This window comes from Megascapheus bottae, chromosome 17 (genome assembly GCF_031878675.1).
Source record: "Megascapheus bottae isolate mThoBot1 chromosome 17, mThoBot2.hap1, whole genome shotgun sequence".
In the NCBI taxonomy this organism is placed as follows: Eukaryota; Metazoa; Chordata; class Mammalia; order Rodentia; family Geomyidae; genus Megascapheus; species Megascapheus bottae.
This window is the reverse complement of record NC_143525.1, coordinates 33,189,958-33,213,661: the sequence shown is the minus strand read 5'-3', so window position 1 is coordinate 33,213,661 and position 23,704 is coordinate 33,189,958. Positions and strand designations below refer to the sequence as shown.

The 23,704-nt window shown below is 53.2% G+C and overlaps 1 protein-coding gene across 1 annotated transcript in view; it reads left to right on the top strand.

Annotated features, from left to right (window-relative positions):
- The first annotated feature begins 19,244 nt into the window (after positions 1-19,244).
- Srcin1 (SRC kinase signaling inhibitor 1) overlaps positions 19,245-23,704 on the top strand; it is a 53,098-nt gene continuing 48,638 nt past the window's right edge. The window contains exon 1 of the mRNA XM_090350729.1: positions 19,245-19,324. The gene's annotated coding sequence lies outside the window, so the exon portion shown is untranslated. The remainder of the gene's footprint in view (positions 19,325-23,704) is intronic.

Sequence of the window (23,704 nt, the reverse complement as noted above, 5' to 3'; positions counted from 1 at the left end):
ACTCAGGGCCTGAGCACTATCCTTGGGCTTTCCTCAAGGCTAGTGCTCTACCACTTGAACCACAGCACCACTTCCTGCTTTTCTATGTATGTGATACCAAGGAATGGAGCCCTGGGTCTTCATGTATGCTAGGCAAGCACTCTATCACGAGGCCAAACTCCCAGCCCTGATACGATCTTTGTTTAGAGGAGTCTCACATTTTTTTTTCTGCTTAGATTAGTCTCAAACAACCCTAACCATCTCAGCCTTCCAAGTAGCTAGGGCTATAGACGTGAGCCTCCAGCTTCATCTCACCTTAGAGATTCTTAGGTGGGTCAATTGTCTCTGTATTTCTTTGAACTTCATTCCATTATCTCTGTATGGAGTTGAAAACACCATTTTTATAGGGCTGATGAAAAGATTAAGTAGAGAGTAAAGAGTGGGCACAAAATAGGGCAAGAACGTGAGTTGGGGGAGGAGAGGGTAGTGTGTTGTTTAGTTAAGTGGAGGACTGAGTACAGGAGCATTGTGTGCCCAAGAGCTGGGCTCCCAGAGTCTCAAGAAGTGAGGTCCTGCAGATGAGAGGAAGTTACCCCTACCCATTCTGACCTTCTCTTCTGCACAGGGCCTGTTGCCTCCCGTGCCCATCCTGGGCAGGCAGCCAGGCAGGGAGCTGGAAAGGTGCCCACTGGATGTTCAGAGGCCAAAAGATGGGCACCATCCAGTTGGCAGAGGGAGAGGCAGCTGGCCCAAGAGAGAACAAGTCAGGGTGCTGACTGCTGGGGTCGTGTGCCCAGCCGGTGTGTTGTGTTGTCTAGTACATAGCTCTTGGCTGCCCTCCAGAGCTGTCCAGCTAGAACTGGGATGGGCTCCTCCTCCAGGCCTGGCTCTGTCACCTGAGTTACTGAAGCTGGACATTGATCTGTAAGGGGTATCTGGGACCTTGCCCCTAACCGGGTATGTGGCTGGTTTAGAGGAAGGCCTGGAGGCGGGAAGAAAGGCAGGAGGGCCCAGATTAAGGCAGCCACTGGGTAGATCAAGAAGTGGGGAAACCGGTTTGTCATTTGGGCCACTTGGGGTGGGGTCTCCTCTGCTGGGCTCTTGGTGTGCCTGCCACTCTATCCCGTGGCCTTTAGCAGAGATATATGTACCCGTGCCCTTTGCTTGCTGGTCTGAACTGACTTTGGGAATGCCAGGAGCAAGCAAAGGGAGCAGGGGGTTCTGCCCACCTTCTCCTTCCTCAGAGAGGCTGGAGAGAGAAGAGACTGGCCAGAAAACTGGAGCAACAGAGGGACAGATCAGTCTGAGGTGCTCAAAGAGAGGTCAGCACCGATCTGGGTGGGAGCAGGAGAACTTAGAGAAGCCTACAGGTAAGCCAACCACAGGGGACTGGGAAGGGGTGGGACCGTGCTCTGCATTCTGTGGGCTGGAGGTGGCAATGGCGCTGCCAAATACTGCCTAAGAAGGCTTAGGAACCAGGAGCCAGTGGCTCAGGAGTGTAATCCTACCTACACAGGTGGCTGAGAACTGAGGATCCCAGATCTCAGCCAGCCTGGACAGGAAGGACCATGAGACTCTTTTCGCCAATTAATCACTAAGTGGAAATGGGAGTTGTGTGGCTGAAGTATAAGGGTGCTAGCCTTGAGTGTGAAAGCTAAGGGTCAGCTCCCAGCCCCTGAGTTCTAGCCCCAGGACCAGCAAACACACACAAAGGGAGTGTATCTGGAGTGTCCGACTTTGGGAGGAGGGGGTCTCCTTTGACAGAGGAGCAGAGTCCCCTCACTCCAGAACAAACTGCTGTGAAGCAGGGGCCACAACCCGAAGTGGGGGCTAGGAGGCGTCCAGCAGGGAGCGCCGGGGAGTCGGGGCCACCCGGAGCAGCTGGGGCAGAGGAGCGGGGAGGGGCTGGAGGTGAGGGGCGCGCCCACGGAGGCAGAGGGTGGTCCGGACGCTCCGGCCTTCTACCACCATCGCTGCCTCGGAGGTCACCTTGGCTGAAGAGTGCCCCCTCTCCCTTCTGAGATCTCGCAACCTGTCCTCCCCCTTCCGTCCTGCCCCGCCTCCCCACTAGTGCTTTTCCATGCCAGGACTTGGAGACCCTGGGGTCCCCCTCCCCGCGAACTGACGACCCGCTCCCTCCCCTTGGCAGGTGCCTCCCCAGAGGCCAGTCCCGGGTCACCGTATTTGTGTCCATTGTGGCTGGAGGATGGCAGGCGGTGGGGGTGGGGGTGGAGCAGGTGGCGTGGGGAGGGAGGCGTGAGCGCGCCCCGCACCCCTGCCCCGGCGGCGCGCGGCGGCATCCCGCGGTGCAGCTGGGAGGGCGCGAGAAGGAGCGGTGCCCCGTCCCCTCCCCCGCTCCCCCGCCACCCCCGGCGGCCCTTTGTACCATCCGGCCACCGCCGCGTGCGCGCGCCGCGCGCTCCCGCCCGCAGCGACACACCCGCGCCGGCCGCGCGCGCGCCTCCCTCTCGCTCCCTCTCTCTCCCTCTCTCGCTCTCCCTCTCTCTTCTCTCTCTCTGTCTCTCTCTCTCTCACACACACACACACACAGACACACACTCGCTCTCGCACACTCGGGGACACGCCCGCGCGCGCGCGCGCACCCACACGCCCGGTACCGGCGCCCTCCCAGCTGGTCCACCCCGGCGGGGCCCGCGCCCCCGGCCCGCCCGCCTGGCACCGCGCCCCGGGGCTGGGGCCGAGCGAGGAGCCCGCGAGGCGGCGAGAGGGAGAGCGCCCGGCAGGCAGGCAGGCCGGCCCGGGGCCCCCGCCCCCCGCGCCCCCGCCCGATGGGGAACGCTCCGTCCCAAGGCATGTCCCTGTCTCTCTCCTCCCTAATGTGCCTCCATGCTTAAGTGGAAGGTATTTCTGTTTTCTTTGTGTGTTTTCCCCTCGGCCGGGGGCGGGGGCGGCGGCCGGACCCGGGAGGCGGCGGCCCGCGGGGCCCGGGATGCTGGGGCCGCAGGTGTGCGGGGCGGGGGGGAGAGGACCCCCGCCGGAGAGTGTGGGGACCCGACGGGGGGGGTCAGGGGCTGGCGAGGCCGGAGTCGGGGAGGTGCCCGGGGGAGGGGGCCTGCGGGGCGACAATGCGGAGGGGCTTGTGTGGAGGAGGGGTGGGCGGGGGAGAGGCGGGAGGGGGAGGGCGGGGTCCCTGCGCGGCGCAGACCCGAGGCGGGGGGGATGGGAAGGGGCTGGGGAGGTGCAGAGCAGCACCCCCGCCCCAGCTCCAGCGCGGGGGCGCCCCCTCCTCGGGGAAAGCGAGGGGCTCGGCGTGGTCTGGGGTGGGCCGTGTTGCCAGGATACAGCCCGTATTCCACACCCCACCGCCGCCTGCACCTCGAGGCCCCAGCCCTGGAGACCGCTGAGCCTCAGCAGCAGTGGCAGAAGCTGGGGACCTGCTCCCCGCTCGGCTGGAGGGTGGGGAGGGCCCTCAAGGGGGAGGGCCTGGGGGAGGGGCCAGTGGCGCTTAAACCCTCCCTCTGGAGCGGCCAGAGGGCAGGGGAGGGCGCCCCCCGCTGGGGATGGCTTTCTGGGTGAGTGAGGAGTCGGGGCTGGGGAGGGCTAGGGGGAGGGCTGAGGGGCCGAGGGCGGGGCCGAGGAGGGGACTCGCCCCCTCCCCCCCTCCGCGCACCCCTCCCCTGCTACGTCAGAAGCTCCGGGCCGGCTCCGAGTCCCGTCGGTGGGGGCAGCAGGATGCTGGTGGCAGCGGAGGGGGCCGGCCGGGTGCCTCCGCAGCTCGGCTGGCAGGGCCCGGTGGGGCGTGTGCGGCCGCGGGAACGCGCCCCCCGCCCCACGCCTCCCCATGCAGCCCTGGCAGTGCCTCCGGCGCTTTGCCCTGGCCTGGTGGGAGAGGACCGCGGAGGGCCGTGCCCGCTCTCCCAGGGAGGAAGCTGGACCGAGGGACGCTGGGGGCCGCGGGGAGCCAGGTGAGCCGGGCCGGCGGTGTGGGCCAGGCGGGGAACCTGGCGTGGCTTTTCAGCCCTCTTCAAAGTTCTGCAGCCCCCAACTTTGAAGGCAGTGGAGTCCCCTAGCTGGGCGTCTATGGCTGAAGCTTCGGTCTGGGAGAAAGGCAAAGAAAGTGGGGGTTGGGGAGTTGGAGTTCAGCTCTGTGGGCTCTGTGGGGTGGGTTATGAAGACTTTTGAGGGGTGGTGGTTGAGGTATCTTCTTCCCAAATGGGGGGGGTCTCTTGGTCTGGGTGACCTTGAGCCATCTGCTTTGCTGTCTAACTCTGTGCCTCAGTTTCTTCCATTCCTTTCCCTATCCCTCTAGTTGGTCTTTAAAAATTGATGATGCATTTGGAGACTCAGTGTGAAAATGTGCGGCTGTCATCCTGGTGGCAGCTGGGATGGTGGCGCTTGCTGGCATGGTTTTGTGTGTATGTATGTGTGTGGGGGCAGTTGTGTTTGGGGGTTTCACTGGTGCTGGCTGGTGTTGGGGCTACCCTGGGTAAGGGTCAGGAGCTGAGAGAAGAAGTGTTTCCAGCAAGCTGAGAGTCGTTGGGGAGGTTTAGCAGGTGACTAGATATAGAAGCAAGGTTTGGGAGTGAAGGCTTTGGGCAGGAGGGGAGGGGACCCCAGAATAATAAGGCCCCCCCAACACCCCACCCAGACTGCCTGGCACCCAGGCACCATTGGCAGCAAGTGCAAAGGCTTTGCCCTGGCTTCCTGCCACTCTGCCTTGGGGACAAGAGGGTCTTTGTCCAGTGCCCCCTTCAAGCCTGCTCCTTCCGCCTTTTCTGATGACTGCTTCTCTGTGATGACCCCCAGGGCTGGGATGGAGATGTGACAGGTCCCCCTTCTGGTGCCTGCCGTGGAAGAGGCAACTGTGGTCTCAGGCAGGGAAAGCATCTTCCTAAGGAAAGGACCCTAGAATGAGCCCTCTGGAGGGCTCCCCATTTCAGGCTTTCACCTTACTACCCTCTGATGCAGAGGGTCTGGGTCTTCATGGCCTGATTTCTGCATGGCTCCAGGCTTCTTAAAGATGTATAGCAGACCTGCCAGGGCACAGGACCTCTTTAATGCTGTCTCTCTGTCTCTGTCTTTTTGGCCAGGGACCCACCCTAGAAAAAGGGTTTAATTAGAACCATTGATTCCTTCTTTGGCTGCGGGCATTGATCTCCACGGTGTGGTCGGAGCCTGGGGAGGGCGGAGTGGGGAGGGTATGGCTGCTGGTCTGCCCAGTGCCAGTTTTAGCCTTCTCTGCCAAACCCCAGTTTTGGAAGTGCTTTGGAGAAAGGACTTGGTTCTTTGAAGTAAGTACCTGGTCTATTTCGCTCTCTATCCCCTCAACACCCATGTTAAGTCGGGGAAAAAGAGAGGCAGGGCTAAAGATCTGAACTGTGGGAGCTGGGTTTGGGGTTAAAAGATGGACAGTTCCAAGTGTTTCTCCTTTGCATAATGGGCTAGGTAGGGGGTTCAGGAATTGAGAGGGGTCCATCTTACCAAGGGGAGTCTTGAGGAATGGAGGGGATCTGTGGGTGCCAGAGCAGGTAGAGAAAGGTAGGGAAAGATCCAGGACTGGCCATAAAAGCTTCTCTTTCGACCGGGAGTTTGGCCTAGTGGTAGAGTGCCTGCCTAGCAAGCACGAAGACCCGGGTTCGATTCCATGGTACCACAAACATAGAAAAAGCCAGAAGTGGTACAGTGGCTCAAGTGGTAGAATACTAGCCTTGAGGAAAGCCCGAGGACAGTGTTCAGGCCCTGAGCTCAAGTCCAGGACTGGCAAAAAAAAAAAAAAAAAAAAGCTTCTCTTTCGAGGAATCCCAAGCACTTATCTTCTCCAAGTCCTGGCAAGGAGATCTGTTCTTCCTTCATTTATGTCTTCCAGGCCCAGAGAGGGACAGACTGTTTCCAGATGACCATCAGGCCCAGGTCTGGTGGGTGAGCTTGGCTCCTGACCTGGTAGCCCATGCCTGTGCACAATGAGGGAGGGCTTGGGAGATGAGGGTCCTGACAGTCCAGGCTTGGTCCCTAGGCCTGGAAGGGGTGGGGACAGGCCGGATGGACCCCAGCCCCTAATGCCTGCAGTGGGAGGGCTGGTGCAGGTGCAGGTGCAGCTTCAATGAGGTACTCAGCCGCTCTTTGAAGAATCTCTTGCTGGTTTCCCAGGGCCCATTCGAGCAAAGATAATAAAAATCTGGCCGTCAGCGGGTTTGAGGGCTGCACTCGCTTCCCCTTTTTTCATTCCAGGCTCTTAAAAAGCGGAGATGAAGGCTTTGGATTTGGCTGGGAAGCAGTGCCTGCTTGCCCCGAGGGAGGGAGGAGGGAAGAGAGAGAAGCAGGGAGGGAGGCTGGGTTTCCTGGCAGCTAGGGTAGCTGCTGGGGAGGTGGGCAGAGGGGGAAAGATGTGGTCCCCAACTCCTGCAGACACCTTACTTTCAAGTCTTCGGTACCCCACACCTGGGCTACACATAGCCCTCCAGGTTCTCTCTGTGCACTCTTGACCCCACAGTCTTCTGGGAGGACCCCCTTAGAATCCCCCACCATTTCTCCAATCCACCAATCTCCTCCCTATTTTCTTTCCCTCTCTGCCCCCATTTCTTCCACTCTGTCCTTCATATGTGCTTTCTCTCCCTATTCCCCTGCCTCCCCATCAACCTTCTTTAGTCTCCCTGCTTTTCCTGCTGGCTGCCCCTCCCATCTGTCTGTCTTCTTTTCCTTTCTCTAGCAGCGGTCTTGCTTTCTAGGACTGTCTGGAAGGTTGAAATCCAAAAGGGGGGCAGGGAGAGAGGTGTGTGTTCAGAAAGCAGCCGCAGCCTCAGAAGGGATGGGTCTGGGCTGGCTATTATGGTCTGTCAGGTGCCATAGTTATCAGAGTCCAGGCAGTAGGGGGATGTTGTGCACTTAGGTGTGTGTGTGTGTGTGTGTGTGTGTGTGGTGAGGGTGCCAGCCTCCCCCCACCTGTAATCGCAGCAGCTCCTTGTCCTGACATTGGGCTCTTCTTCCCAATATACTTCAGGTATCCTGCTAGCTTCTATTTCCAGAGCGGATTTCGATTTGCCCAGTGCTAGCCCCAAGCCCCTTTGTGCTCACAGTTTCCACTTTCATGCTGCACAGGCTCACTGTTTCTTCGCAGACTGCCTCCTACTCTGCGGAGAAGGGAGAAGGGAGCATAGAGAAGGAATCCAGGAAGCAGTTGGGTTCCATCCATCTCCCAAACCCTGGCCTGTGATAGGCTGGGCTGGAGCCCCTTTTTCCTGTTGTAACATCCCCCTCCCCCTGGAGAAAGACAAGACCATCACAGGAAGAATGCTGACCCGTTCAGACCCAACCTCAGTGGCCAGGTGTCTGTGTGACCTTGAGCAAGTCCCTTCCCAGTGCAGGCCTCTTTCCTCACCTGTGAAATGAGGAGGTGTGGGCTGATTCTCCAAGGTCTCTCCTGACATTCCAGTGATGTTGTGTCTCTCTTCTGGGTGGCTTGCATATGCTTTGCATATATTAATAGTGCCTGCTTGAAGGAGGAGGGCACCACTCATACTAGGCCCAGAGCCCCACCCACTGTTCCAACTCCCGTTGCCCATTGGCTCAGGCTCCCAGTGTCCCAGTTTCCTGGAAGGGGAGAGCTGAGCATTCCCTGGGGAGGTGGGTCTGGCCTGGTGTCCCAGCTTTGCCAAAGCAGGATGGTGGAATGGACTTCATGGAGAGAATTCTGATGGTCCAAATAGGAATACAAGTCTCAGCAACACTACCAGGGCCACTCTAGATTCCAGGAGCTTTACCAGGTCCCCTCAAAGCTTCAGTGCCCTCAGTCCCAGCCTTAGTCACCTTGATTTCTTCCATCCATGTGAATCATGGCTAGGGTAAAATTTGGTAGCCTGGAGAAGCTAGTGTTGGACCATTGACTAGTGATAAGAACCTCTGAAGGAAGAAACAGAAATATCCTCTAAATCATAAACTCACCAAGGAGAACTGGACCAGAGAGAACACAGCCAGGGTGGTCAAGATGCCACTTAATCTTAGGGAGGACTGTTATAAATAGCAGGTTCTCTCTTTCTGTCTCTCTTTTGCTGGTCATGGGCTTGAACTCAGGGCCTAGGCACTGTCCTTGAGCTTTTGTAGTCAAGGCTAACTCTCTATCAGTTAAGCCACAGCTCCATTTCTAGCTTTTTTTGTGGTTAATTTGAGTTAAGAGTCTCAAGGACTTCCCTGCCTGAGTTGGCTTTGAACCTTGGTCCTTAGATCACAGCTTTCTGAGTAGGTAGTATTACAGGGGTGAGCCACTGGCTCCCAACTCTGGATTCATTTCTGATTATCTTTCTATGATGATCATTTATAGAAAGATGATCATTTGATCAACTCAACTACTATGTAAAGAATAAAGGAAATACCAGATAAAAAATGTCCAGTACAGACCCTGGCATTTAATAATAAACGGTACTCAGAGACTTTTGCCTGAGCTTGAGACTTAGGATTTAGGAGCATGATTTCCTAGAAGGGCTGTTTCTCCCATGCTTAGGCTGTGGTCCTTTATCTTGCCCTTTGTGCCCCACCCATGCAGAGACTCAGAGCCAGCCATCATCCTCTCATCTGAGAGTGAGCAAACAGAGGGTTTGGAGGCTGGCAGCTTGCTTTTCTCTGCATAGGACAGCTTGAGAGGAAACAGGCCCACGCGGCAGCAGGAGGAATCAAGGTTAGATGGGAAGAAAGATTGTCCTGTGCATGAAGGTTTGCCACTTTTACATCAAGAATAGGTGCATGAACACAAGTAGACTAGTGTTATACTTGGTCAGTGTGACCTTTCAAGGTAACCTTTGGACATCTTGAAGAATATGGCCATTGTAACTGGCTGAGTACAGGAGTCTGAGCTGGGGAGGGGTCCAGAGAGGGTAGAGAACAGAAGGCATTGGGAAGTTACTGTTTCATTCCCCGGGGCAGAGAGGTAAGGTGCAGTGCTAGAGCTTGTTTACACTGATATCAAGTTGTCTGTCTCCCCCGATGTTGTGTGACCTTGGCAATTTCATTACCCTCTCTGGTCGGGGCTAGAGGGTTTGGTGTTCCCTTCCAGTTGTCACCTTCTCTTCTCAGAGATAGTAAAGGTCTTGCTATAGGAGTAATGGAAATGAAGGCCAAGGCAATATTAGGTGCTGTGTGTGCTTGTACACACCTACCTATAGTCTTACAAATACTCTTCCTGTTCCAAAGACATACCTTGCCCCATCTGTCCTTTGCACTAGGGCATGAATTCAGTAGTAGCTAGAGGATCTGGCTGTTCCCCGAATCACAAACTCCCTGTGTTCTTCCCATCCAGAAGTTATAATCCAGTCCAGTCTTATGCAAAGCCAGTCCACCTCAGCTCCACCACTGACCCTGGATTCAGGTACTCTCTGCCAGCAGGCTTTGGTTGCCTGCATTTTCCGGACTGGAATAGCTTGAGCCTGGAAAGGCTATTTTCATCCCCACCTCCATCAGCCATCCTCTCTCAGTTCTGGCCATAGAATAGGGGTGGGGAATGCCATACCCAGAGGCTCCCAAAGCGGCCCCAGATTCAGAGGCCTCAGGGCCCAAAGCCCCCACAGAAAGATCCTAGCTAGAATTAACTTTTTGGGCAGAGCCTGGGAGGGAGTACACCTACTCTGTGATCTCCCCTACCCCAGGGTGCCTGATAATTGCTGAGGCAGCAGGCATCTCCTTTGTCACCCCAGGCATAGCCGCTGCCTCATTGGGGGAGAATTAATGATTCCAGCTAAAAGGAAAGGCGTTCTATGGCTCTTACCGTCACATCCTGGAGCATTGCGCATCCTTTTCTGGACCCTGCCCTGCTTACCCCCCACCCCGCCCTCTTGTCAGTCTCTTACAAGTTAAATGCTCACTCAGTGGACTGTCAGACTTTTGGAGTCTCCCAGCCTAGACCTTCTGGCAGGTAAAACATGAAGGGCTTGAAGGGGCTTTTTTTTTTTTTCCCCTAGTCCTGGGCTTGAGCTTAGGGCCTGAGCACTGTCCTTGGACTTTCTCAAGGCCAGAGCTCTACCACTTGAGCCTCAGCACCACTTCCAGCTTTTTTCTATGCATGGGGTGCCAAGGAATCGAACCCAGGTCTTCGTGCTTGCAAGGCAAGCACTCTACCGCCAGGCCAAACTCCTGGCACCATGAAGGGGCTTTTGAGCAGCTCAGGAAATTTTAGATCTCCTCTACTGAGCCTGACAGCTCTTCCTTTCTCCTGGCCCATCTAGCAGTCCACGGTTAGAAACATCTGTTCCTCATCCCATCCTGGAAGACTCCTTCTGATTGGATGGGACAGAAGAGCCCCTGTAGGTCAACTATGCCTTGTTTAATACTCTTAGTAGGAACCAATCAATGAGAAAAATTGATTGAGCTGGCGTTGATGGCTCACAGCTATAATACTCGCCAGTCAGGAAGCTGAGATGGGAGAATCTCAGCTAGCCAGGCAGACAAATTAATTTAGTTAACCAGCAAAAAGCCAGAACTGAAAATGTGACTCAAGTGATAGCCAGCCATGAGTGAAAAAGCCAAGCAAGAGAACAAGGCCAGGAGTTTAAGCCCTAGTACTAGCATGCCCAGACACACACACACAACACACACACACATTGATATAATACTATCAACAGTACAATTCACTAACCTTCTATTCTAGCACATTCATCCTATGGGACTTATTTTCATGTTTTTGCTGGTTTTGGGGCTTGAACTCAGGGCCTGGGCACTGTCCTTGAGCTTCTTTTGCTCAAGGATAGAACTCTACCACTTGAACTACAACTTCATTTCTGGCTTTCTGGTAGTTTATTGGCCATAGAGTTTCACAGATTTTCCTGCCTGGACCATGATCCTCAGATCCTAGCCTCCTGAATAACTAGGATTATAGGCATACGCCACAGGTACCCAGATTTTTATTTTAAATTATGAGTGAGAAGTAGCACTGTGGCTCAAAGTGATAGAGCATTAGCCTTGAACAAAAGAGCTCAGGGACAGCACCTAGGCCCTGAGTTCAAAGCCCACAAGCAGGCCGTGAATTTTACCTAGTGGTAGAGTGCTTGCCTAACATGCACGGACACCTAGGTTCGATTCCTCAGCACCACATAAATAGAAAAAAGCTGGAAGTGGTGCTGAGGCTCAAGTGGTAGAGCTCTAGCCTTGAGAAAGTCCAAGGACAGTGCGCAGGCCCTGAGCTCAAGCCCAGGACTGGAAAAAAAAAAAAAAAAAAAAAAAGCTGGAAGTAGTGCTGTGGCTTAGTGGTAGGGCTCTTTCCTTGAGTAAAGCCCAAGGACAGTGCTCAGGTCCTGAGTTTCTAGGAATGGCAAAAAATAAATAAATAAAAATAAAACCCACAACCAACCAAAGAGGGGAAAAAAAAAGATTTTAAAATTATGACTGAGATGGGTGCTGGTTTTATTGTGCCTCAGCCTATAATCTTAGCTACTTGCGAGGCTGAGATCTGCGGATCACAGTTTGAAGCCAGCTTGGGCAGGAAATCCAAGAGACTCTTACCTCCAATTAACCAGCAAGAAGCCAGAATTGGAGCTGTAGCCTAAGTGTTAGAGTGTCAGCCTTGAGTGAAAAAGCTAAGGGGCAGTGTTTGGGCCCTGAGTTCAAGCCCTGGAACTGACACCAAAAAAAAAAAAAAAAGGACTGAAGAGCATGTGCCTGTTTTTGCAACTACTTAGGAAGCAACCCTAGGAAAGGTGAGGCAGGTGGATGACTTGAGCCCACGGGTTCTAGGCTAGCCTGGACAACATAGTATGAACTCTCATCTCAGAAAGGGGGAGTAAACTGACGATGTAGCAAACAAACAATTGTGAATCATCTGTCAGCTAGTTCACATTAATCCTCCCACCGATTGTTTCATGTAATGTTTTTTCTCTTTGTTATATTGTGAGGTTTTGTTTTTCATTTCTGGTGTTCAAATTCAGGGACTGGAACATGTTAGGCAAAATATCTTACCACTGAGCAACACCATCAACCCGTAAGATATGTATAAATATTTTTCAAATGTTTAAATTTCATTCCCCCCCCAATTATGGCTTATAGCATTTGTGATCTATCTCTGTCTTTTTTTCTAGGGTATGGAACTCAGGGCCTCACATTTGCTAGGAAGGTGCTTCACCACTTGAGCCATACCCCAGCCCCAGTTTGTGATCTCGTACTCTTTATATGTTCTTTCTTTTTTTTTTTTTTAAAAAAAATCTTTGTATTTGCTTAACTTTTTTTCTCCTGATACTAGAGTTGGAATTCTGGGCATACGCGCTGTCCTGAACTCCTTTTTGCTGAAGGCTAGCACTGTACCACTTGAGCCATAGCACCACTTCACTTCCAGCTTTTTCTGTGACTAATGGGAAGATAAGAGTCTTATGGACTTTCCTGCCCAGGCTGGCTCCAACCACGATCCTTATATCTGAGCTACCAGTGCCCAGCTCCATTTTTATTTCTGTTTTCTTCTGTTGTGTTTCTTGGGATCAAACCCAGGGCCTTACATGCTAAGCAAATACTCATCACTGAGTTACCCCCTGAGCTTACACCTTGTAGCTCTTTGAAGCCTTGTAGCTATCACATGCCAGAAAAACACATAGTGGCCCATGTCTGTCATCCCAAAGAAGGTGATCAACGTTCAGACACAGGCCTGTCAGGAAGTAAGACCTTGTCTCAAAAGTAACCAGGGAAAATGGGATTGGATGTGGCTCAGTCATAGAATGTCTGCCTAACAACCTTGCCCTGAGTTCAACCCTGAGTTCAACAATGAGGAAAGCTTTGGGGGCCAGAGGTAGAGCTCAAACCTAATGCAGAGGGGAAAAAAAGGTAATTTGGGATTACATAGCATATTTCCCCCAAAGTATATATATTTTCAAAATGTCCACATGAGTAAAATATTAGACCCAATTATTTTGTAGCAGAAAACACAATTTCGTGTGTGTGTATGTGTGTGTGTGTGTGTGTGTGTGTGTGTGTGTGTGGGCGCGCGCGTGCACGCGCGAGTGCTTTGAATTCAGGGTATGGATGCTGTCCCTGAGCTTTTGTGCTAGCGCTCTACCACTTTAAGCCACAATTCCATTTCCAGCTTTCCGGTAGTTAATTGGAGATGAGAGTCTCATGGACTTTGCTGCGTGGCCTGGCTTGCCATGGCCATTCTTACATGTCAGCTTCCTGAATAACTGCCAGCACCTACCTGGCTGAGATATAAATTTTAGTGAAGAATTAATGCCAACTCCTTTTTTAGGGGTAGATGGAGTGGAGATTGGCCTACGCTAAGCTCCAACTCATCATTCTCCTGCCTTCGGATCTCAAGTGCTAGGATTACCAGTGTGTACTCCCGTACCTAATATCAGTACTTCACAAACATTTTGAGAACAATTGGAGGGAAGGGATTATTTCTCAATTCATTCCTTTAGGTTCATCATAATGTGAAAAGTTTACAGAAACATCAAAAGAGCAGAAAGCTCCTGAATTCTCCTGAATGTAGACAGAGAAAACTTCAACAGGATGCTTATAAACTGAACACAACAGCATAGGAAAGGGATTGCTCATCAATATGAAATTCTGAACCTGTGCTGCAACCATTTTAGATGGCTTCATATCTAAAATTCTGTTAATAAATCTGTTACAGCCACACTTTCCAAGTTTCCTCAAGGGTGTGTGTGTGTGTGTGTGTGTGTGTGTGTGTGTGCGCATGTATAACATGGGTGTGTTTATTGCTTTGATTCTGGGGATGTATCATGGGCGTATGGCCGAACTTATTAAATTGAATGTACTAGGAAAAAAACCCTACTAACCCTTGGATGAAGCAGAGAGACACTGAAAAGAAATCTTGTCTGGAGTATGCAAGATTAGACTTCAGTCAGAGCTTTCCAGAGGACGTTGAATTGGAAGTTAGCCAGAGATTTGGGAAGATGTTAGCCAAAAACTCGGGCTCTTCAGACAGCTAGATCAGAAATGGAAAAGTCATTTGCTGTGTGGTTTAGGACTGGTTGCTTCACCTCTCTGAAGCTCAGTTTTCTCATTTGTCACCTAACAATGGCTTCTTCATGAGGGTCAGAATCAATGAGGTAATTTAGGCCGAGCTGCTGACACAGGGTAAGTAGTCAATAAATAGTAATTTCCTTGTCCCCTTCCTCCTCCTCCTCACTGAGTGAGAGAAGGGCATCCACTTACAACGGAGGAAGGGGCTTGCTCAGGAAAACCTTTCCAGACTTATCTAAGACCTGGAGCCTCACCACAGCCTGCCTGAAACCAGACCCTGGCGTTCCTACTAGTAGCTCATTGGTAGTTCCTAGACACTCAGGAGGCTGAAAATGGAGGATCTTGATTTGAAGCCAGCCTGGGCAGCGAAATTCAAGAGGCCATTATCTTCAGTTAACCAGCCAGAAGCTCAAACTGGAGTTGCAGGCTTAAGCATGAAAACTCCAGACTTGAGTAAAGAAGCCAAGTGAGAAAGCAAGGCTCTGAGTTCAAGCCCCAGTAAGGACACAAAATAATAATAATAATAATAATAATAACAAAACAAAGAAGGAAATGAGAGACTCCAAGTCTGTACTCCACCCCCCCTTCTCCTGATTGTGGCCCCCATTGCCCGTCCAGGGAGGCCTCGGAGCCAGATTCATGAGTGGGCATTTTGATTGTCCCCCAGCCAGTGTCCTGACGTGGTGCGGCAGCTGTTTCTCCCTGGGATGTCTATGTGTTGGGTGGGAAAATTGGCTCCATGAGATTGGAGGGGGACTGTGAGCGGGCTTGCAGCCAGATGTGATGTGAATGCGGATGGGTTTGTTCCCCCCACCCAAGTCCTTTACTTGTAAGAGACTCAGTCTAGAGGCATGGATGGCCACTGCATGAGGGAGATGGAACAGCTTTAGGAAGAACTTCCGGCTGTGGGAGAGGAGAGCCTGGTAGACACATGTGGGGACCCGCCCTGGCCAGCTGAGAGCTGGGGGTGATGAGGGCAGGCCCTGGAGGAAGGGCTTCAGGCAGGGCAGGCCAGGCACAGGTACATATTCCACACAACCCATCCCAGCGCGAGTGTGAGCGCCTGTGGCTGTGGAATGCTTGTGTTTCCCATGTCTGTTGAGAACCTTTCGCAAGGGTGAGGGGACAGATGGGGTCTCTTGGGCTGGGGAGAGGGCGGTCAACAGTCCTCTCTAACCCTGAACCCACTGACCTCCCAGAGTGGGTGACCTTTGATAGGGGAAGCAGGTGGTTCCTCTAACCTCTAAAGTGCTGTTATTTGAGGTCTTGCACGGGTGCCTCTGTTAAGAAATGGATTGCATTTCTGGGAGGACAAAGCCTGGCTTACTCTCTGTCCTGGGAATTTAGTTCTGGGGACCCCCCCACCCTGTTTCCTGTTTTGTCCTACTGTCTGTCCTTTGGTCTGTCACCTGTGAATGTCTCTGCCTCTTTGGTCCCTATTCTTCCTCCAACATCCAATCTCTACCCTGCCACCCCCAAGACTCTGGTGGGTCCCCAAGGGACAGCTCTTAAGGCTCAGCCTTGCTCTGTCCCTGACCCCCCTAATTCCCCTGGGCCCCACCCACCTATGTTGGGAGCACATGCCCAGTCCCCCCTTCTCTCCAGCTCCCTCCTCCCAGCCTATCTGGGCATTCATTCATTCATTTCCTCCTTTCCTGTCCCTCACCCAGGGCTCCAGCGTGCTTCCGGAGGGAAGTCTCCAGGACTCTGTTCCCTCTGTTTAAAGTCTCCAGGTTAGTAAGCCAGGAGGGGGCCTCCCACGTCCACCCCCCACCCCCTAGTCAGATGCCCTCCCCAGCCTAGAGGGTCAGCGTGGGGGAGGGGCTGTCCTTGAGGGGCTGGGAAGGGACAGCGGATGCCCAACTCTGGGAGGTCACCTTGCCTGGCAGAAAATGTGTTTGTGTGTACATGTGTGTGCATGTGTGTGTGTGTGTGTACAAGCACATGTGCATGTACATATATGTGCAGGCTGCAAAGCCTCTGTGTTATCTGGGCCTGAGGTGGGGAAGATGTTCCAGGGGTCCTCTGAGAGAGGCAGCCTGGGGAGAGAGGTCAGGTGCCAGTGGCATGCTGGGGGATGGCTGCTGTTCCTGGATGGCCAGAGGTGGGCGAGGAGATGCCCCATGTGATGTCAGGGCAGCGTGGTTTAGTTTATAGGCCATTGCAAATCTGTCCGTTCATTCATTTCATTTGTTCAGTCACTTCCTCCCTCCCTCCCTCCCTCCCCCATTCACTCAATGAAGATCTATTGAGCGCCTTTTCCTGGCCAGGCCAGCACCAGACTAGGTGCTGCTGGCATGCTGTGCCTCAGTGGGGAGCTAACATGGAGGGTACCATTTAGCAGCGGTCCAGGCCATGAGCTGTGGTGACGGTGTCCCTGATGCCCTGTGAGACCCTGTTCCTGCTATTATCTCTTTTCTACTTCATGCCCCTGTGGCGTGTCCCCTGACCCAAGGGTGCCTCCCTCCATCGTGGGAGCCTTCCATGAAAGCAGAGGGTCCAGATCCTGTGCCAGCGGGGGTGGCCTGGTTACTGGTTCCCTTTCTGTCCCACCCTTTGGGGTTCGCAGGGGGCTGTCTGGGGGAGGGAAGCTGCCCGCTGCCTTCTCCTAGGAAGAGGGGCCGCAGGAACTCCTGTCAGCAGTGCTCAGACCCCTTATCCTTCAGCCCCTCTCCAGGAGCTGACAGTCAGCCGCAATCCAGGTGGGCAGCTGGGGGAGGCTGCCCTCCTTGCCACTGTGGCTGCTGCCGCTGCCTTGATGGCTTTTTAATAACTTTGCTCTGAGACAATCTGCAAAGCACTCGTTTGTCTGCCTCTTAATTAAAATTACCATTTTCCTAAAAAAAGCAAGGATGTTTCCTGCTGCTCCCTCCCTCCGCCCCCCCCCCCCCCGCAGGGAGAAGGCAGAGCTCTGGAGACCCAGCCCTTCCCCCCTGGCCTTCCTGGTCACAGGGGCCACCCCCCCCTCCAGCAGCAACCCCAACAAAAACCAGGGGCTGGGGGCTGGGCAGGCTTTGGCAGGGACAGAGACAAGGCCAATAGCTGAGGTTTGGATGTTTTTCTTTCACCCACCCATCTTGGATACCCTCCGTGATGGAGCGCTCAGTACCTTCTGAGACTCATTGCCTTTCTAAAGAGGTGGAGCAGTCCAGGCCTGCTTTGTTACCTGAGTGGAATAACACCTGATGGCTTCAGAAGAGTGCCGTGAAGATCATGATCCCGCCTGTGGGGTGAGCGGCTTTGCCACTGTGGGTGGACGTGACTGCCCCCAGTGTCAGATCTACGAGCCCCATGCTCCCAGTGGGCCAGGAACGGGTGGGAGGGAAGCAGACAAGGGTGTGGGGTATATTCAGACATTGCTGAGCTTTCAAAGAAAAAAAAAAATCTCTGCTATTGAGCAAGCCCCATGGGCCAGCACTTATTGGGCCTGAACTGGGAGCCTTGTGCCAGCTTAGGCTCTGTTCTAAGTCTTTGGTTGTCTCCAGAGTGCTGTGCTAAAACTTCTGTGTTTTTTATAAGGGGGAAATGGTTCAGTAACCTTCCCCAAGGTTAGACAGATAACCCCAGGCTCCATTGGGCCTCTCCACTGGGCTCTCTCTGTTGGCCTTTCTCAGGTCTAGCTTTAATCCCTGGCTGTACATGAATAGCCTTCACCTTGTTTCTGTAGATGGAGTTCCTCTGTGGTCCGTCTCCTCCTGAGATGCCTTTTTTTCTTTCTTCTTCTTTTGGCGCTGGTTCTACATTCTCCCTTTGTCATGTATTCTTTATGCTCTTTCCTTGGCTAATTCTTTTCCTGACCATTTCTGATCTTTTGTTTTCCTGAGCCCTCAGATGCTGTCTCATGGCTCTCAGGATGTTCTGCCTTGAACAGTGTAGCTTTGTAGATCATCTCTGAGTCTGCTGGTCTGATTTCACTCAAGGGTACAGCAAATGCAGCACCCTCAGGAGCAGGACACAGCAGTGAAACAGTGGTGAGGACCATAGGGAATGGTGGAGATGGTGGTGAGGAGAAACACACACATGCTCCTCACAGGCAGTATAATTCAAAGAAACAACGATAACTATAAACCAGCCAGACAAAATGCCCAGACACCAGTGTGGCCTCAGTATGTATGACCCCCGCTAGACCATGTTACATTGCTCTTGTCACCCTCCTGTTGCCTAATACAGAGTGGATACTTATTGTTTGTTGAGTGGCTATGTGATTGTGCATGTACCAGGCACTGTGCTAGAGACTTTTTTTTTTGCCAGTCCTGGGGCTTGAACTCAGGGCTTAGGTGCTGTCCCTGAGTTTCTTTTGTTCAAGGAGAGTACTCTACCACTTGAGCCACAGTGCCACTTCTGGCTTTTTCTGTTTATGTGGTAGTGGGAATACAACCCAGAGCTTCACACATGCTAAGCAAGCACTCTGCCCCTAAGCCACATGCCCAGTTCCCCGAGCTCCTTTCATCCCCTCAAGGTTAGAATTATTTCCCCTGTTTTGCTACTGAGAAAACAGGTTTGGAAAGGTGAAAGGCCTTGTTCAAGGTCAGAGCCTTATGAGATTTGACCTTTGGCTTGCTGTATCACACAGAAATGGGTGTCCAGGTGACATATGACCCTGCATTCAGGGGCTATTGTGGATAACCGGGAGCCCGGGATGGGTAAAGGCCGCTTAGTTCACCATGGGAAGGGAGGGTTGGGGCTGAGAGTAGCAGAGACAGGAGGGAGCTAGAGCTCCTCACACAACTGCACCCCTCCCCTTCAGCTTCCGGCCCATCCCAGCGGTCTGGGATGGCGGCGTGGTGACAGGTGCCGAGCTATAGCGATGACAGCACTGCTCATCTCCCCCCATAATTACTGTCTGATGAGATGCCAGAATTAGCCACTGTGCGAGCATGGGATGCAGACACGGGCACGGTGTGGGAAGCGGCTGGGGGAAGGGCAGCCTCTCCTTCAGAGAGCCTGGGGCCCTCGGCAGCCAGGCTGGGGCCGCGCTGGGGAGGAGGAAGTAGGTTCGCAGGGAGGCAGCACTGTGTGGTTACTGTGCCTCAGCTATTGTCCTGTGGGCTGCGGTTTCTCAGCCCTCTGGGGAGGCTGAGCGTGCCTCCGAGATGGCAACTGGACAGGGCACCTAGGGCCCCAGCCCCCTAGCCAGAGAATGCCAGGCAGGGCAGCTGCTCCCTCAGACTTCTGGCACACCCTCTGGTGTCTGCATCTTAAGTGGACTTTGGTGGGGCTGCGACAGGCCAGCTGCTAGAGATCAGATGCAGAGCAAAGCCCTCAAGTCACTGGGCGAGGCTCATCACTGAGACAGATGGAAGAAAGTGTCCTGGAAGAGCAAGCCATTTTAGCCCACTCCATCAGGAGAGACGCCCAGCCAAGGCAGGAGCAGCAAGCTGGCCCCTAAGGTCCAAGGTTGGGGCGGCAGCCTGTGCCCCAGGAGCAGGCATCAGGGAAGGTATGTGCTGGGATTGGAGCAGGGGTGTTGTCCTCACAGGGGTGGAGGGAGGGCTGGTTAAGGCATTTAATAGCAGAAGTAAAAAGGGGTCATGCACTGCACTGCTGAGACCTTGTCAGGGCCATCGGAGCCAATCTGAAGGCCGCCAGCTAAGAGGGGTGATGACATGGTGGTGGGGGGGAAGCATCCAACCAAAGGCAGTACAGATGGCAGAGGCTGGAGGCCAGGCCACATAGGGAGGAGCTGGGCGTGGGAGAAGGTGTAGGGTGAAGAGGCTCTTGAAGGGACAGTCAAGACCTTCTTGTGGGCCCCTGGGAGGGCGCAGAGATGAGTGCTGTGGATCTAATGAGGTCTTCATTCTGGGAGGCTACTGCTGGGCTCAAAAATAGAAGGACTTGCCGTCTTGTCTTTATATGGGCTGAGGAGGCCAGCTGGATGGAGGCAACTTTGTGCCCACAAGGTGCCCACCAGGGGCTTGACGAAGGGGAGCCACAGGAGGCCTGCCGGGACGGTGAAGACCCTTCCAGCCTGGGCTCCATGCTTCTAGGTGGCTCCTTTGCTTGCTGACTTCTGCCCTTCTCTGTCCCGTCCTCACCCCATCCTGGGGACCAGGCCTCTGTTTGTGTATCTCTCCTTGAGGGAGACTTGGGAATTCTGGTCCTCATGAAACAAAGACAGGGGTGATAAGATGGCAAATCAGTGTGGGGGAGAAGAGGACAGCAGGAAAGATGGAGGCTGGGCTGAGAGCCTCGGTTACAATCAGGCTCCTCCAGTTTTACCCACTCCCACCTTGGACAACACCCTTTTCTGGGCCTCAGTTTTCTCACTTGCAGCCTCATGCAGTAACTATGAGAATTAAGGATTAGGTCCTGTTAGAGACTTGGACTATTTAGGGCCTGCTGGCCTAAATGAGTGCACAAAATTTTATAATTGTTCACCTGCATGCTTTTTCTTTACCCTAACTCATTCCTAACATGTAGGCTCCATTTTTTTCAGTATTGGGTTACTGGTTCCACAAAAGCCAGAAAAACAACTTTGTAGTAATCAGAATGTTACCCAACTGTATGTTGTTGTTTTTTTTTATTGTAAATAATGGTGAACAGTGGTCAATAAATAGTTTTATATTCCATTAAAAAAAAAACAAAAACCAGAATTAGGTCCTTCCGGCCGGGTGTGGTAGCTCATATCTGTAATCCTAACTACTCAGGAGACTGAGATCTGAGGATCGTGGTTCAAAGTTCAAAGCCAGCCTGGGCTTTGATGGACAGAGAGATTCCAATTAATCTCCAATTAATCACTAGAAAATGTGAAGTGGGGCTGTGGCTCAAGGGTAGGGGTGTAGCCTTGAGCTGAAGAGCTCAGGGACAGTGCCCAGGCCCAGAATTCAAGCCTTATGACCCACAAAGAAAAAAAAAAAGGTCCTGGGACAGGGCTATCAGAAGTCTCACTTTGCCACTACATTGTATTTTCCAGGGACCCAATAAGCCTGGCTGGATTGAGTCTTTCTCTCTCTCTCACTTTCTCTCTCTCTCTCTCTCTCTCTCTCTCTCTCTCTCTCCCTTTCTCTCTCTCTTTCCTGCCATTGCTGGAGCTTGAACTCAGGGCCTGTATCTTGAGCCTCAACACCACTTCCAACTTTTTCTGTGTATGTGGTGCCAAGGAATTGAACCCAGGGCTTTATGTATGCTGAGCGAACACTCTACCAGTAGGCCACGCTCCTGGCCCCTCTTCTTCTGGTTTTTATCTACCACTTCTTTTGTTTTTTTGGTGCTGGGGATCGATAGGCAAGCACTCTGTCACCAAATGCACCCCGAGCACTTGAAACCCTTCTGCCCAGGTTTTGGCCTCTTTACTCAAGATGGCATTGCAGATAGGAGAAAAGCGAGACTTGAATCTTCAGATGGAAGAGAGACTGACTGTTTTCCCTGCCCTTCAGCCTGGGCTCTGCCTTTCCAGTTCTCCAGGGATGGGTGATAGAAGGGTTTAGGTTAGAAATGGAAAGAACTTTCCCTGAGTTTCTCTGGACATAGTCGCCGGGCAAGGGAGTATCTTCTAACTCTGGGCACCCTTTCCCCCCATTTTAGGCTGCTAATTTGTGTACCCCTAGACAGAGGAAGTAATGGGGTACAGATCTGGTTGTTCTCAGTTGACTTACAGGGTGATAGAGGTGAGGGCTGAGAGCTCTTTTGCCTCTCCTTGGAAGCTGGAGTGATCACGTGCCCAGTGTCATGCCCTAGGGTGAGGCCCAAGCAGAGCTACGGTTCAGAGTACTCCAATCTCAGAAGAGAACTTCAGGCTTGCTGTTGCCTTACTGGTTAAGCATTGATCAGTCTGGTGGCCTGAGGTCTCCGGCCCCATCCCTCTAGTATATGAAATGGGATGGAAGCATCTTAGCAAGGAACCCCTGAACTTGAGGAGGTACCTGAGAGATCCCCAGGATGAGCAAATGCAGTTCTACACTATTTTTCACCCAAAGCTAGAGATGTGCCGGACTGACACATGAGGGAGCCCCAGACTCGTGTGTACCAATGTGTGCATATGGGTGTAGTGTGCCATTTATCCCAGGTGCAGGCAGGGAGTGGGGTGCTGTGTGAGCATTGACCTGGGTCCTGGCTGGGGACCCACCAGTGGGTCTCATTGAATGCTGGGACTGTGGACTGTGCAGGCAAGGCAGTCTTGGACTGGGCCTGTGCTGGCCACACAAGTATGACCACAGAAGTGAGAGCCACATGTAGATCTGAGCCATTGACTCTGTACTTAGAGCCTCTAGGAGCCCAGATTATGCTGGTGACTAAGGAACTGTCTGGGGTTGGGGCTGTGGGGCTGGGACAGGCCTTGGAGGAGAGCCTGGCCACAGAGAAGACAGTCTTTGGGGATAGAAAATGTTCTGGGCAAGGTGGGGTCTTCAGCTTAATCTGTATGAAGGTCTTTATGAATCCTTGATGTGGATGTCTGTTTGGTAGGCTAGAGTAGCCAGTGGGTCTTCACTGCTTGCAGCAGGTTGAGGTAAGCAAAGGTCCTCTGCCCATACCTGGGGCTCCAGGCCTGCACCCTGAGCTGGAGTGCTCCAGCCATCTCCCCCAAGCTAGGAGGGTAGACACCTTGCCTTGCTCTCCATCATCTCCTGTTCCTTCCCGCTTCCTCCCTCCCAGCCTGTGTTTCTCCCCACTGCCCCTCAGAGGAGCGGCTTTCAGGACACCTTCCCTGGGCGCGTGAGTGAGCGGTGGAGATGCCACACAGGGAGTCAGCTTGTTAACACAGCGTCACACGCCAGGGCTGTTCCCAGCTTTTCCAGCTCAGGCTCAGATTGGACACGCTCCTTCCTGGATCTCTACCCCCACTCCCTTCCAGGGAAGCCAATTAGGCAAAATTTTCATTAGATAAGAAAATGTAAAAGCCCACAGTCCCCATATGATGCAGCTCTGACAGCCCAGCGAAAGAAAATGAGGCTGTGGGGTAGATGGGAAGGAAGTGACCCCCACTCACCCCCTTGGCTGATGCCATTGTGTATAACCTACAGGGCTGTCTGAGATGGGCTTTGTTTGGTTTTGTTTAAACAGATGAGAGGACTGAGGCTCAGAGAGGCCTCTGACCTCCTCAAGGTCACACAACTAATCAGCGGCAGAGCTGAGTTTGAGCAGAGCTTTGTCATCCAGAAATTCAGTGACAATTTTGGCTAATGCCACAGCTTTGCCGGCTGTGTGTGGGAGGGGAGGAGCCGCGGGAAGAGGGAGGGCTGTGTAACTGAAATTCTGATTTGTGGGCCTTTTACAAAGAGGGGGTCTTGTCTGAGTGTGTGGTAGGGTTGTCATGTAGGGAGACCTTGACTTCAGTGCGGGGTACATCCCCCACCGGGCTGGACTGTGATCCCTGTACATACCTTTTGAGCCCCTATGCTTCTGCCTGTTTTCTGATTTGGAGGTTGTTCCTCTTGCTCTCCTGGGGCCTAAGGCCTGGCAGGGGTTCCCCTGGCAGTTGCTTTCTGGGAAGCGGCATAGTGAAATGGAAAAGTTCTTGTCTCCAGGGCCCAGGACACCTGGGTTTTGCTTCTGGCTCCACAGCCAGGGTCAGCATGGATGACCTGTCAGGTTTGTTCTGTGTGCCTTGGTTTCTCTATGGTGAAAGGCGTCTGCCTAGGTAAGAGCATGGAGTGGTTTTCTGATAGTAGGTCTGGTGATCTAGGAAGTTCTGGTGACATGTCTACCCAAGAGACGTGTCTCGGGCCACCAGGGTGAGAGAGCTGCCATGTGCTTGGGCTCCTGGGGAGTTGGATGGAGTCTGGGGAGAGTGCAGAGACTTCATAGCTACAGAACTAGGCAGTAAGTAGAGGTGGTAGCCAAGCCAGGGGCTGGCAACGAAGATGCCAGGCCCTCAATCCCC